Source organism: Macrobrachium nipponense, chromosome 28, assembly GCF_015104395.2.
Source record: "Macrobrachium nipponense isolate FS-2020 chromosome 28, ASM1510439v2, whole genome shotgun sequence".
Classification (NCBI taxonomy): Eukaryota; Metazoa; Arthropoda; class Malacostraca; order Decapoda; family Palaemonidae; genus Macrobrachium; species Macrobrachium nipponense.
The window spans coordinates 70160553-70173629 of NC_087217.1; the positions used below are offsets into that span (position 1 = coordinate 70160553).

At 47.3% G+C, this 13077-nt stretch overlaps 1 protein-coding gene across 2 annotated transcripts in view; it reads right to left on the minus strand.

Annotated features, from left to right (window-relative positions):
- The window catches only part of LOC135201864 (conserved oligomeric Golgi complex subunit 3-like), a 158367-nt gene that overhangs the window by 100222 nt on the left and 45068 nt on the right, over positions 1–13077 (minus strand). The gene's annotated exons all lie outside the window — the stretch shown is intronic.

Sequence of the window (13077 nt, forward strand, 5' to 3'; positions counted from 1 at the left end):
CTCCACTGGGTGTATTTTGAACGTTTTAGCTACTGTCAGAATTCTCCTTGACAGCCCACTAAGTTGTGGGGAGGCTGGGTGGGGTCTACTTCAACTGTAGCTAAGTATCCAAATAATAAATTTTATTATGAAAATTTATATTATTTGTGATGAATCTTACCTACTGTTAGTTACCTGATTCCCACATTAAGAAGAGGACAGTGGGTAGTGCAGCCAGACAAAAATCCGGTCAGCCATTCGAGCTAAAGATTTCTTGCATGAAACCCAAAACATTCTCACCTGATCCAGAAGCCTTTCTGGATTTTACTACCACCAGAAGTTGGATTCCATTCAGGGGGCAAGGCTCTCATACATGTGCAGCAAAGAGCAGCCTTGTGGAGAAAACCGCTTCGATTCAGCCAGAATGAAACAGAAGCAGTATGAGGGGACCCTTGTGCCTGGGTCCAAAAGCCCTATAAAACGACAGTTACTTAAAATAAATACCTTTACAATATAAAGGTACGCTCCTATACAAAATTTGTACCTTCATGCTCCCCAAAATATCAAAACCCAGAATTTAAACAAAAGAGCCCAAAGAATTGCTCTTTCTTCGGTTCAAGAAAAGACTACCCACTACTAGTAGTGGATTAAGGGCTTTACTGTTTTCAAACACGATTCTGTATACTTAAGGTAGTGAGCGGGTAGAAACCAAATTGCACTTCTACTGCACCACATCAATCCTATTACGGAACAACAAATTGACTTAACACTAAATGAAGTTACAACTGCTGATTACATCATGAATGTTTACCTTCAATAAAGGTATAAGATATGGAGCTAGTTCTCTTGCACTAGCCTAATCAAATACATCACAGAGGACCTTTTGTTCCTTGACAAAGATGTTATGAGTTTCTAAAAACACAAAACAAAATGTCAACTTTGCCTCTTCCAGGCTTAACCTTCACATATACATTCAACCATTGGCAAAGACAGCTAGGTTTTCTAAAACCACAAAACAAACAGTTAATTTTGCCTCTTCCAGGCTTAACCTTTGACAATGACATCTGCATTTCCCAAAACCACAAAACAAAAGATTAACTTTGCCTCTTCCAGGATTAACATTTGACACATATGTTGTAGGTTTCTAAAAGGATAATAAAGATGTTCTAGGTTTAACCTATCTGATTCAGTTTTAATTTCCCCAACAGGACAGAGAAGTTTCTTCTTCTTCCTCACCAAGGAGGTTACATTGGAATTCTTACAGGTCACTGTAAAATGTAGCCTTACATCACCCTCAGTTCTAAGGCAAAAAGATAAAATAGCATTCCCTTTACAACAGCTTAAAGAAGGGTGCCGGCAATAAATTTACTTATTAACTGCTGATAGCGCTAAATAAAAGGTTTCATAGTATAAATTCAGATAAAGTTTAGACCTGCCTCTAAACTCCAAAGAGAGACTGATATAGAGATGAAGGGGCTTCAATCTCAACAACTTATAGTGCTGATCCTTAGCGAAATCTAAAAGTACATGATGCAATACCGAGGAAAGTAAGGAATGATAACTATGGAAGTAGACAGTGAAAGTCTTACTATCTCTAAACAGAAAACATTGACGTCTACAAGGTTCCAGGTGCTGAAAATCCCTCTGGAATGGCACCCTCAGCAAGACACAGACCACTGCTTCTGCCACAAGGCCACAGCTGTTTCAATTAAGGACAAATCCTATGATAACTTGAAAATCTTATTGGGAGGAGACATTCTAACATCTCCAAGCACTTAAGGAGATGCATAAGTTAATGGAGGTGTATGAAATTGTGTAGTCGAGCTGATTTCCTTTTAACGGAGGAATGAGAGACATCTACCAAGAGCATTAGAAATTTTGAAAATCATTTGCCCTAAGGCTACAAGGGCTCTACAGGAGACACTAAGCAATTCTTGAACTTGAAATTGCTCAACAGTATTTAGAGTAGATACAAGGGGCAGGCCATGACTCTGAATTTGGCCAAATTTAAGGAAACATCCACTGCTCAAGCCTGAGGGCCATCAAAGAAGTAGTAATCATTCGGATGTCCCTGTTCATCTACATGCTAGTCAGTCTAAATGACTGGTCCTTAAATCCCACACCAAGTGCCAAACTTATGGATGTAAAGGCCCTTGTGGGCAGTTTGTTCTTCCTGAATCCCCAATCGCCAAAGCACTGTCCTTCCACAGAATGAATGTTCAAACCAATATATTTTTATTTCGCTCAAAGCAGCACACTTCCCACAAAGACTTTGTTTCTGACCAGGAATAAATCTGCTAGGCATCCTGATATCTTTCCACTGCCCAGACATCTAAAAAGTTTTACTAGGTTTAGTGTTGACCATTCTATGTTGCATGAAAGTGTAATGACACTAGTTAAACTCTGTGTTGCATGGCAGAGGGAAAAGACCAAAACCTAGACTTAGGTTTAAGAACAAAATGGACAATTCCTGGTTACAGTCCCTCCTACAATCCTGGAGCCAAAGATGGTTCTGGATTACTTACAAATTTTATTAACGTTATTTTAAATCGTAATTCTTATGCTGAAACTGTACATTAATTGAGCATGATTATCTGAAAAAATCCCCAGTGAGGCCATGTTTCCTAATAAGGAAAAGCCCTTACCATATAGGAAGTTTCCTTCAGGCCTAAAATTCTTCAAGAAGCACATGCCTATTCATCTTTGACCAACAAGCATGCATAATTAAGTATCACCCCCACATCACTAGATAAGAATGGGGATATAGAGAATTAAAAATATAATGCATAGAAATTGGGCCAGAAGAAGCAACACTTACTTGGCCTTTGGAATACTGTTGACAGAGTTGGCCAACTTAAATCATTGATTTAACAGAAGTGTGTCTTGCTCCGTAAGTCGACACCATCCACAAATGGGCAACAAAGTCCCAGACAAAACTTATAGAGGGCTGTACACCAACCCAAACAATGTGCACAGAACAACAATACCTTATTGTAAATATACATCTTGAAGGAACTTGCATGACTAAGGATGTATTGGTAAGTGGAATACGTTCTGCATGTGTGCCACAAGTCTGACCATTCTTTGGAAAGGCACTAAATCCATGGTAGAAAACCAAAAAATATGTGGGCAAATACAGGCAGTCCCCGGGTTACGACGGGGGTTCCGTTCTTGAGACGCGTTGTAACCCGAAAATCGTCGTAAGCCGGAACGTCGTCAGAAATACTAAGAAAACTTTACTTTTAATGCTTCGGGTGCATTGAAAACTAAGTAAACTGCATTCTTATTGCATTTTTCATAACAAAAACCTTCATATATTGATTATTTTGCATTTTTGGTGTCATATTTCTTGTGCCAGATGAGCGTTGTAGGCGTCGTAACCCTGGAAATAATTTCAGATGAATATAATTGAAAAGCGCCTTAACCTCGGAACGTCGTAAGCCGAACCCGTCGTAACCTGGAGACTGCCTGTAATTCCTGTTATTCAGTCTCAAAATATCCAAGAATATGACAATTTGTCCAAAATTGCATTTTTCCTAACTATACAAACCTGAGGTCCTTTTACAATAGGAAGGTACTAGCGGCAGCTGGATAGGTCGTAAGCTTTCGAACAAGGGGTTCGGTAGTTAAACTGCTTGTCCGAGGCAGGCGCTCTGCGCAGCGACTGGGAGGTAAACAAATTACTTTTGCTTTTGGCGCCCAAGCAAAAACTGCAGAGTGAGGGGTGGCATGAGGTGGGACTATGTGTAAAAGGACCTCAGGTTTGTATAGTTAGGAAAAATGCAATTTTGGACAAATTGTCATTTGTTCCAACACGGCATACAAACCTTCGGTCCTTTTACAATAGGAAGACCTCACTTCTTGGTGGGAGGAATCTGAGTCTTTTGTGAACAGACTGGTGTTGCGCCAACCTTGGAATGCCTCCTGGTCGTAAGAGCGAGGGAGGGATCCAAGCCTCTGTCCGATTGATCAGGGGTGTGCACCGCAGGATCAATGGTCAGACCTCTGGACCGAGTACTAAGAGAGAGGCAAGCGTATCTCTTCGTACCAGCAAACAAGAAACAAGTTCCTATTTGCAAGAGGCAACATAAAGTTATGGTTTGTCTCTTGTTGGCATCCACTTCACCCCCCCCTTGTAGGAGGAAGTGGTGGATATTCGCTCCCATCCCTAGTGAAAGGGATAGGATGGGGCTCTGTCGAGTAGCTCACCGGCATCTCGTCCTTATCCAGCAAGGTGATGACGTATCCTCAACCCACAGGTAGAGGAGGAGAAAAAGATAGGAAGAGAAGCCAGTCACTCTCTCATCACTTATCTATTCTTACAGTCACACCAGGACTCGATGCTGTTCAGCCTGCTAGGGTCTGGGTTAGCTACACAACGTGTTGAGCAGCCACCACGGGTCCCAAGGAAAACGATCCAAGGACCTGTGGGCAATATCCAAAAGGTAGAATGGAGGTGCCAGTGGTCTGGTTGTACCAGACCCCTGCCTTCAGTACCTGCGCCACGGAGAAGTTCTTGTGTAACTCGAGGGAGTGTACTTCTAGGTCATCTTGTTGCTGACGAAGAGTCCTTCAACACTCAGCCTGGGATGTCGAGTTTCTTCAGAAAGCGCGGTCGCGCTTTCACAGGACAAAGCAGCATCTCCTTCGCATCGAAGGCGGTGAAGTCCATTAGGGAGGGGATTGTGAAGGACTCTAACCGATCGTCAGGAACCGAAGGGTTCAGAGTCTTCGCTACGAATTCGGTACGAAATCGAGCGTCACGAATCCCCATCCCCTGGATGCTTGACTTCGCAGGAAAAGTCATGCAATTACCTCAGAGGAAAAGAAGGGAATGGTCGTATGACCTATCCCTCTTCTCGACTTCGGTGATGTCCTGTTACCCATACTGGTCTATCCGTCTGCAGCGAAGTTGTTCTTCTCGGTAGTGGATAGGACACCGACACTCAATGGTGGGTGTCGATGGTATGGGTACTGTGACAAGCCGTTAGGACGAAGAAAAGACTGTTATGGAACAACCGAACTAAGTCCACAGCGAAGTTCGTAACAGACTTGGGCGCTCTGACAGCTGCCGACTGACTGCGTTCGGTAGGAGGCAAGTTGTCCAAGCACCCGAGCAAGTCACGTGACCTTTCGCCTTAAAAGGGTTATGCCAAGAGACTCAAACAAATAATTTGTTCGTCACACGATGCCAGAAGGCAAGGTGTGATGACTCTCTTAAGGCATGTGCCCAACAGGCGAAAGTCAATTGCCTTCTAGAGACCGAGGTCCCTGATGCAAGATATTCTCATAGTATAGTTGATTCTCGGCAAATGGGGAGAAACAACACTATGTGTCGTTGAAGACGAAGGTGTACAGAAAATGCAACCTACGTCTTCACAGCTGAACCAGAGAGAAGGATTCTCAAGATTCTGAACCTGTGCTACAAAGACTGAGAACGCTAACCGCTATCATTGCTGTCCGGTGAGGATCGTAGTTGCAATAAAAGCGGAGCGCTTTTCAGTAATGAAGACAGGAAATACTGCCTGAAGAACTGCTTCTCATGGGCTGAACATTTGGAAGTAGAGCTGTCAGGTCGGAGAGTAGGCGATGTCTTCTGACATATCTGTTAATTTCTGGGGCGAGCAATGAATAATTGCACACCTACGAATACGAGATATTTTGAAGACAAACTACAGAGGTCTGCAAAAACAAAATTCCATTCGCATTAATCGCTGGTGTGTTGCGATGCAGGGCGGGTAGTGAACTAGTACAGGACTTTCTGTTTAACCCGGTGCTGGTGTAAAGTGTTAAACAGAATGGAAAATGAAAGAGTCCAAGAGATTGTCTCTGTTGAAATTAATTCTCGCAATGTCGAAGGCGATGAACATCGAGCGTACATGGCAGTAGATGGTCCTTCTGTTATTTGCGAAGAATCCCCACGTTAATCAGGACCATAACTAGTCCATGGATTGTTGGGCAGAGATACCAGTTGCGGTAAGTCCAATCAAAACCAGGGGATGAGGGAGAGAGGAACCGACCGTGGCATCTCCGAGGACCTAGCTGATGTTACTGAGCCGCTATCAGGCAGTTTCAAATACGCAGTAGCTCTCTAGTGACTCGTCATCTCTGGAAGTTGCCAAGGTGTAATCCATTAGTTGCCACGAAGGAATGGCGTTCGGCTAGAACAATCGAGCATAATAAAGAATACGCCTCAGGCAATTAATTTAATTTAACCCCGAAAACGGATTTTGGTAAATACAAAACGCTGATTTGGTGGTTGTCATGACAATACCAAAGTATCTAAAATCGAAAATGCTAACTGGCTGGGAGGTTGCAGGCAACCCCGAGTTGCAGTTCAATTAAGATTACCAATTCGTCCTCGGTCACAAAACCGTAGAGTTCAACTACGGTATGCGCATACCCCCACGGACAATTCAACTGTTTAAAAGAATCATGTCGGGTGGGTCGCGGGGAAATAAACGTAAGTGAGTTATTTGTTTAGGTTGTCGTACCACGACCTCCATGCCTAAACTTTTTTCCTCTCGAGGAATGAGAATAAGGATTGGCGATCGACCGCCTTCGTTTCTCTAGTCAAGAAGAGTGAAGGAGAAGTCTTTGCACCAAAGGAAAGCTTCTAATGGTGAACAGAATACCGAAAGGACGATAGTTCAAGCCAAACTGGAAGTTCCCCCCGTGCCGTTCTTCCTCTATTCCAGGTTAATCGCTACTGTGAGAATACCCGTTCTTCCAGCAGCAGGTTCTTCTTCCAAACAATGCTTAGGAAATTACAGGCGAATTCGAAAGCATAATAAGCGAGGTTTCCGATTATCGGTTGTAACAATTTATCGGGGATTCTCGCTCACTTTGGACCGTGGTTCTCGCCTAAAGTGTTTGGAGATCGTTAAAAAACAAAAAAAACTCGGAACACTCTGAGTGGCGCTAGAAATTCCGTAGAATTCTAAGCCACTCTGCGAAAACCTACCAGAATTCGTTTCTCAAACGATATCGGCTGGCTGGTCCTTCTCGATTCCCAGTAGAAAATCGGAAAGGGGAAAGGGGCAGGATCCCTCCTCAACGACCGGGGCTTTAACGTCAGGTTAGGACCCGAAAGGTCCCCCCGGGTTAGCGCAAAAGCCCCTACCACGTAAAGGGTCTGGGGATCTTACAGCAGAAATATCTTCTGTAGGATCCCTCCCCTTCCTTTCCCTGTAGCCGTAAGGAGAGCGGGAATGGGGGAGGAAATTGGATACTGGCTCGCCTTCCCAGCGGAAACTAGCAGGGGTTGGGAGAAAGAAAGGAAAAGGCAGCCATCCAGCCTCCTTACGGCGGGGGGGGGGGGAGGGGGGGGGGGGGATGGGGCCCTCTCAGAGCCTGGGAAAAGGGAAAACTGGTATCGTCAGGAGGGAAAAACGTTTTCCCGAGGGAGGGTTACGAACTCAATACTGTAGGTAAGGGTCTTGCCGCCCACTGGTGAACGTCGATCTGGGCTGGGGCTGATCGGACAACCTGACAAGGAGAGAGCCGATACCGTCCTCCGACTCATTTCCAGGTCCATAGTCGAGGTCGAAAACCTCAGGAGGACCGAAGGGGGTATTCCAAAATACGGTGTCCGAAGGACACAGTAGAAAGAAACGCCTCTGTCGGCAGTATAGGAGGTGAAGTAGTTTGTTTCGACCGGCCAGAACTGAAGGAGGAGGCCTTCTTGTCCAGGAGGACGAGAGGACTACCTGGTTCAACACACAGTCGGCAAGCCTTTCCGATCGCGGCAGGACCCTCAACCGGTTCGATTTATGGGTTCCCTCTCGGGCCCCAAAACGAAAAACTACCCGAGCCGAGACGTCGGCTCTTGCTGGTTGGGAGGGCGGGCGATCCTTGCCCCCTAGGCCGTCGTGCAGGACGAACTCAGCGCTCATAAACCTCGGGCAAAGTTTCCTCTGGATCTCGGAAGTCACAGGTATCTTGCAGAGTGGGGACCGTTAGTCCCTCCGAACAAGGAGCCATATTCGAGAAACCTTCCTTTCCTTAAGAAGGGGGAACAGGGCGACAGCCCCTTCTCGGTCTTCTCCATCCACTTGCGCATACGTCCTTGGCCGGTTACCAAGAACCGTGCCTGGGAGGCACCGTAGGGCGTCGTGGCCGTTCGGGCATCATGAGGGGTCGCACCCATCAACGATTCACTCCTCCAATACCTCGTGGCCCTCCCGGTGTAACCCAAAGGAGGTTTGAAGGTCACGGGAAGAGGCAGACCATGACGCTCCCACTCCTCGCTCGCTGGCAGAACCAGCAGGCTTTGGAGGGCTGGGCTTGGAAAGGCGAATATCAGATGTTGGAATCCCGTAAGCCGGTCCAACCCGGCGGATGGCGAGTCGAGGCTGCAGGCCTGGTCGAAAACCGTCTCGCTGTGGAGAACGGCTGGACTGAGCACAGCAGGCCCCGATCTCGAGTGTCAGAAGAGCTGGGGCTGCTGGTTGCCGGTTACTCCCGTATCGCTCTCTGTGAGAGTGACGGTCAGGGCGACCTGCAGGCTCCACTGTCACAGTGAGACCGGTGCTTGTCCCTCCACACGGCTAGTCTACTGGTCGCTGGTTCCAGCCGTGGTTGGCACCGTGCGAACGGGTGAGGGACCTCTTCCCAGCCTCAGCCCGTGGCCGATATCCCAGGTCGTGGACCGTCACGTTTCCCCAGGTAGCCAGGCTGGGTCACCCGCGAGACGTGAGAGCTGGAGTCTGGTGAGAGTCGCTCCGTGGACGCGGCTGTCACCAGTCTTCCGGACCCGTGCCAGTGAACCTGACGGCTGAGCGAGCTCCTTGAGGTCTGGTTGCCTTGGCTGCCACGGTCCGTGGTAGGACGGGACCCGTACACTCGGTACCTCCCAGCGCAATACAGAGCAAGAGGCCGAGGGACGGGACCCTGATGGCAGTGGCAGAACCACTGACACCAGGCGGAGGAAGGAAAGTACCAAGTGTCTAGCCGGTACCCCTTCTGGTCCCCGTTAGTCTTCTTCCATTGGGCGGAAAAAGGGGGGGGGGGAAAAAAAAAAAAAAAAGAGACGGGCCCGCTACCCGAAGGCAGCAGGCAGGACCAGGGCGGAAGGAACCCTCCGTTCCCACCGAGGTGAGACTTGGGTAACCCGAGTAAGCTCCCGAGGGAGACTTCTTTAGGAGGGATGGAGGGAAAACTTCCTTCTTTTCCCTCAGCTGTGAAGTCACTTAGAAGTTCGAAGGGGAAAGAGGGCGGCAGCCGACGATGATGAAAGAAGATGACGACGACGAACACCTTCCTCCTCCTTCTTGTTCAGTTTCAATTTTCCTCAGGGGACCAGGACGTTAAGATCTGCCATCCAAGGGCGGTAGCCGGGGCTGCTGTAGCCGAAGACCACAGGGCCCGGACGCAACCTGTACAGGACCAGACCATAGTTTGGGGTTAGGGGTGGTACCACCCACGAAAACAGGGACGACGTCAAGCAGGTATTCGGGCAATCTAGGAAACAAGCAGGCACAGCCAGCCAACAGCATCGGTAGGGAGGACAGCCAGATCGGCAAGCAAATCGGCGCAGGGACAGCCCAGCGCAGCAAACGGCTCAGGGGACAGCCAGCGCCAGCAAACCTGCTATGGACAGTCAGCCAGAATTCGGCAGGTCAGCAGGTACGGCAGGCAGCCACCGGAAACACAGGAATGTGGAGCAAGGCAGCAGGGCAACATCCTCATGGTACCGGTCGGCAGGTCCAAGGGGAGATGCTTCTAGGGCAGCGGAAGTGTGGTCGCGGCAGGCGGGCGGTACCCCGAGCGGGCGGCGGCAACGCCCCCCTCTCGGTACGGACGAAACGGCACTTTCAACAGCGGCTGTAGGCTCAAGACTGTTACCACGTGAGGCGAAGTACACCCAGGTGAGGAGGGACGTCGTTCAAGCCTGGAGCGGTGGTCACCAACTCCCTCATGGGTGGACCGCAGTAGGCCCAGACATAAGAAACCGCAGCCCCATGGACACTAGCAACGCCCATCGCCAAATGGGAAGGGACGCCCTCCATTACCTCACCAAGGTTCCCACCATCGCGTGGCAGTAAGCAACCTGCGGGAAATAAACAGTAGTAGCGAGTTAGTGGGGGGGGCGGGGGAAAAGTCCCCTCGGCAGGGGGGCGGGGGGGTGAGCCCTTCTTACCGAAATTTTAATGAGTGGAAAGACCCGAATTAACAATTCGTACATCGGGCACCGAGCGCCCTTCCCCGCGCTTGACGGATCCAGGCGAGGAGGAAGAACGCAGATAACCTCCCCCCCCCAAGGGGAAGGGCCGCCATCTGTGGGAGCTGGAGCGGGTGGGGGGGGTTCTCGTTCCCCACCCCCGCACAGCACCCATGCTACCCAACAAAATAATAATAAAGGAGCCCGAAGAGCAATCGTGCCCTTCGGCCCGATGAATGCAAGGGCATAAGGAATCAATTCCCTGACTGAGCGGAAGCTTGAACCAAATAAAAGATATTGATGCAATCAATAATTAAAAGGAATTAAAAAATGAAAAAAGAATCTTGCATTACGATCACTTCACAATGAATAAGGGCTCGGATCGAGCGCATTTGCGCCCTACGGTAACCAGAGCGCAAGGGTTAAAAAGGAAATCCATTCCCGATTATGAATGGAAACCTTGATCCATAATGAATTGATGCAATCAAAATATATATGAAAAATGAAAAAGAATTCACTGACAACTTGCGATTTTCACTTTCATACAAATAAAAAGGGGAAGGATCAATTCCCTGGGTAAAAATAGCGGAAACACATTGATCCAAGTTAAACAAATGCAATCTCAATAAAATAAAAATATGGAAAATGAAAAAAAGAACTGCACTTGCGAATTTCACTTCATCAAATAAAAAAGGGGAAAAGGACTCAATTTCCGGCGGTAAGCCGGAAAAAACTGATCCAAATGATGGTAGTGCTACAAATCAAAATAAATAATATGAAAATGGAAAAAGAAATACTGTACCTTGCGATTCCTTTCCTCTTCCATACAGAATAAGTTTTCGGTGCGGAGCGCACTTCGCTCGGCAAACGAGCTTACAGGTCAAAAAACATATAAATGAAAAGAGCACTTACTTACGATTTTCTTTTTTCATTTACTAACATTTGCCAACCAAAATATAACGCCTTCGGGAGAGCGGAGCGCTCCCTCCGCCCTCGGCACCCGAGCATACACAATTACGAGGATCATTTTCTTCGGGAAAATGAATTCCCGCACTTACGCCCATTCCGTCCCGGCGTCCTCGGGGTAATCGGAGGGCGTGGAGAAACCAAGATCCTTTCAATTCAAACACTTGAATTCAATGGAAAAAATAAATAAAAGTGAAAAGATTGTACTTACAATTCAGTTTTCACTAGGATAAATAGAAAAAAGAAAAAACAAACCAACCATGCGGAAAGCAAACGACGGATGAATGAAGCGGGGCAGAGAGCGATGATTAAACACGTCCAACGCGACCAGCAGGACCGAAAGCAAAAATGTGATTTGTTTACCTCCACAGTCGCGCACCTCAGCGCGCACCGGTCGGGTAACAAGCAGTTAACTTTCCGAAACCCCTTGTTCGAAAGCTTACGACCTATCCAGCTGCCACTAGTACCGTTCCTATTGTTAAAAGGATCCCGAATGGTTTTGTAATGCCGTTGTCGGAACAAAATCTCCAATTCCTTATGGGAAGCTAGTCCCAGAAAATTACCTGGACCATCATTCCCTCTAATAGAAACCTCCTCTACTAAAAACAAAGAGAGAAAACACTTATGAGAGATTTCTGCTGAAGAAGATGAAGGAAGGTATAAAAAGGGAGATTGAAAACCAGTTGGAGGAAAACCAAAAAACCCCAACTGTGCAACCTTCCCAAAACTCCCCTTCACCGTTCCTCCACCATGTAAGGTACTCGGTCCTAAGTCCCTCCAAGCATGTCAAGGAGGTTTGCAACTTGTCCATTATCCCCGAACCTGGACGGTCTGCACTTATCCCCGAAAGGTATAAAACCAAGACCACCAATATGATACTACCATTATTAGCCTTAATCCGGAGCTGCATAATCAGACAGGAAGGAGCGATAGTTGTTGCTCACTTCTTCCAAACCGAGGTGAGTATAAGCATGAGGGACATTACCCTGCCAGGCAATAGGAAATACTTGCCTCAAACCTGCCCTCTGGCGCCAAACCCTTGAAAGGTGGTCTTCACAAATTCACTGGTATGATGCCTCCACCTCTCTAGGCTGATTGCAGAGACGAGACAACGTAGACTAATGAGCAAAAGGCAAACAACCTCAACAAGCTAGTTCTGGAAAACTCCATCCCCCCCAGCAATTTTGTTGGTCAGTTCTCGCGTTCATTCCCCACAGGAAAAAAGAAACAAGGAAGCGAAACCTCTTATAATGACCGGGTTTAAAGGGTCTAAATAAGCATTTGTACCGCAAGGAGGCGGTCTTCGGCTCTTCTTCAAACTTTGTAAAGGAAACAACAAGGACAACCAAGGTCCAAGGCTGGAACCTAAAAGGGAGAATTTGTGCATCCGAAAAACTAGAAAACTTTGTACCGCAAATGCTCTCTAACAGGAGAAAAGCAGGTGGTTCTTCTTCCCTCAATATTTTAGAGGAGCACCGAAATACCACTAAGACAAGCAAATATATATTGCTCTATGGGGTGGCCTTTTTCTTCCTCAACAAAATGAGGATTACAGCAAAGCGTAAATGTTGCAACAAAACTCTAGACCAGTCTGAACGAGTTCCTCTAACCCAATTCCATTCAAAACTGTTCCTTCTTTACCAGCGGGTGACAGGAGACAGCTACCGACAGGAGGTAGACAAAAGAGCTTAAAGAATTGCTCTTACTTTGCAACCCTTGGTGACAGAAAGTAACACTTGTCGATAGGAGGTGACAGCAGCTGAATGCTGTATCGCATCCACCATGACTCGAGGAAAGGAAGACAGTTTTAAGTGACTCCGCAAGAGTCAATGTCCACACGAGTCAACAACGTCCGCATGAGTCAACTGGGGTTTGTTAAAAACGATGGCACAAGAAACATGGGAAAGATTGGGAAGAGGTGGGAGGAGGAGGAGTTACAAACGGGGACCTCCCTCCCGCATCGTGCCGAA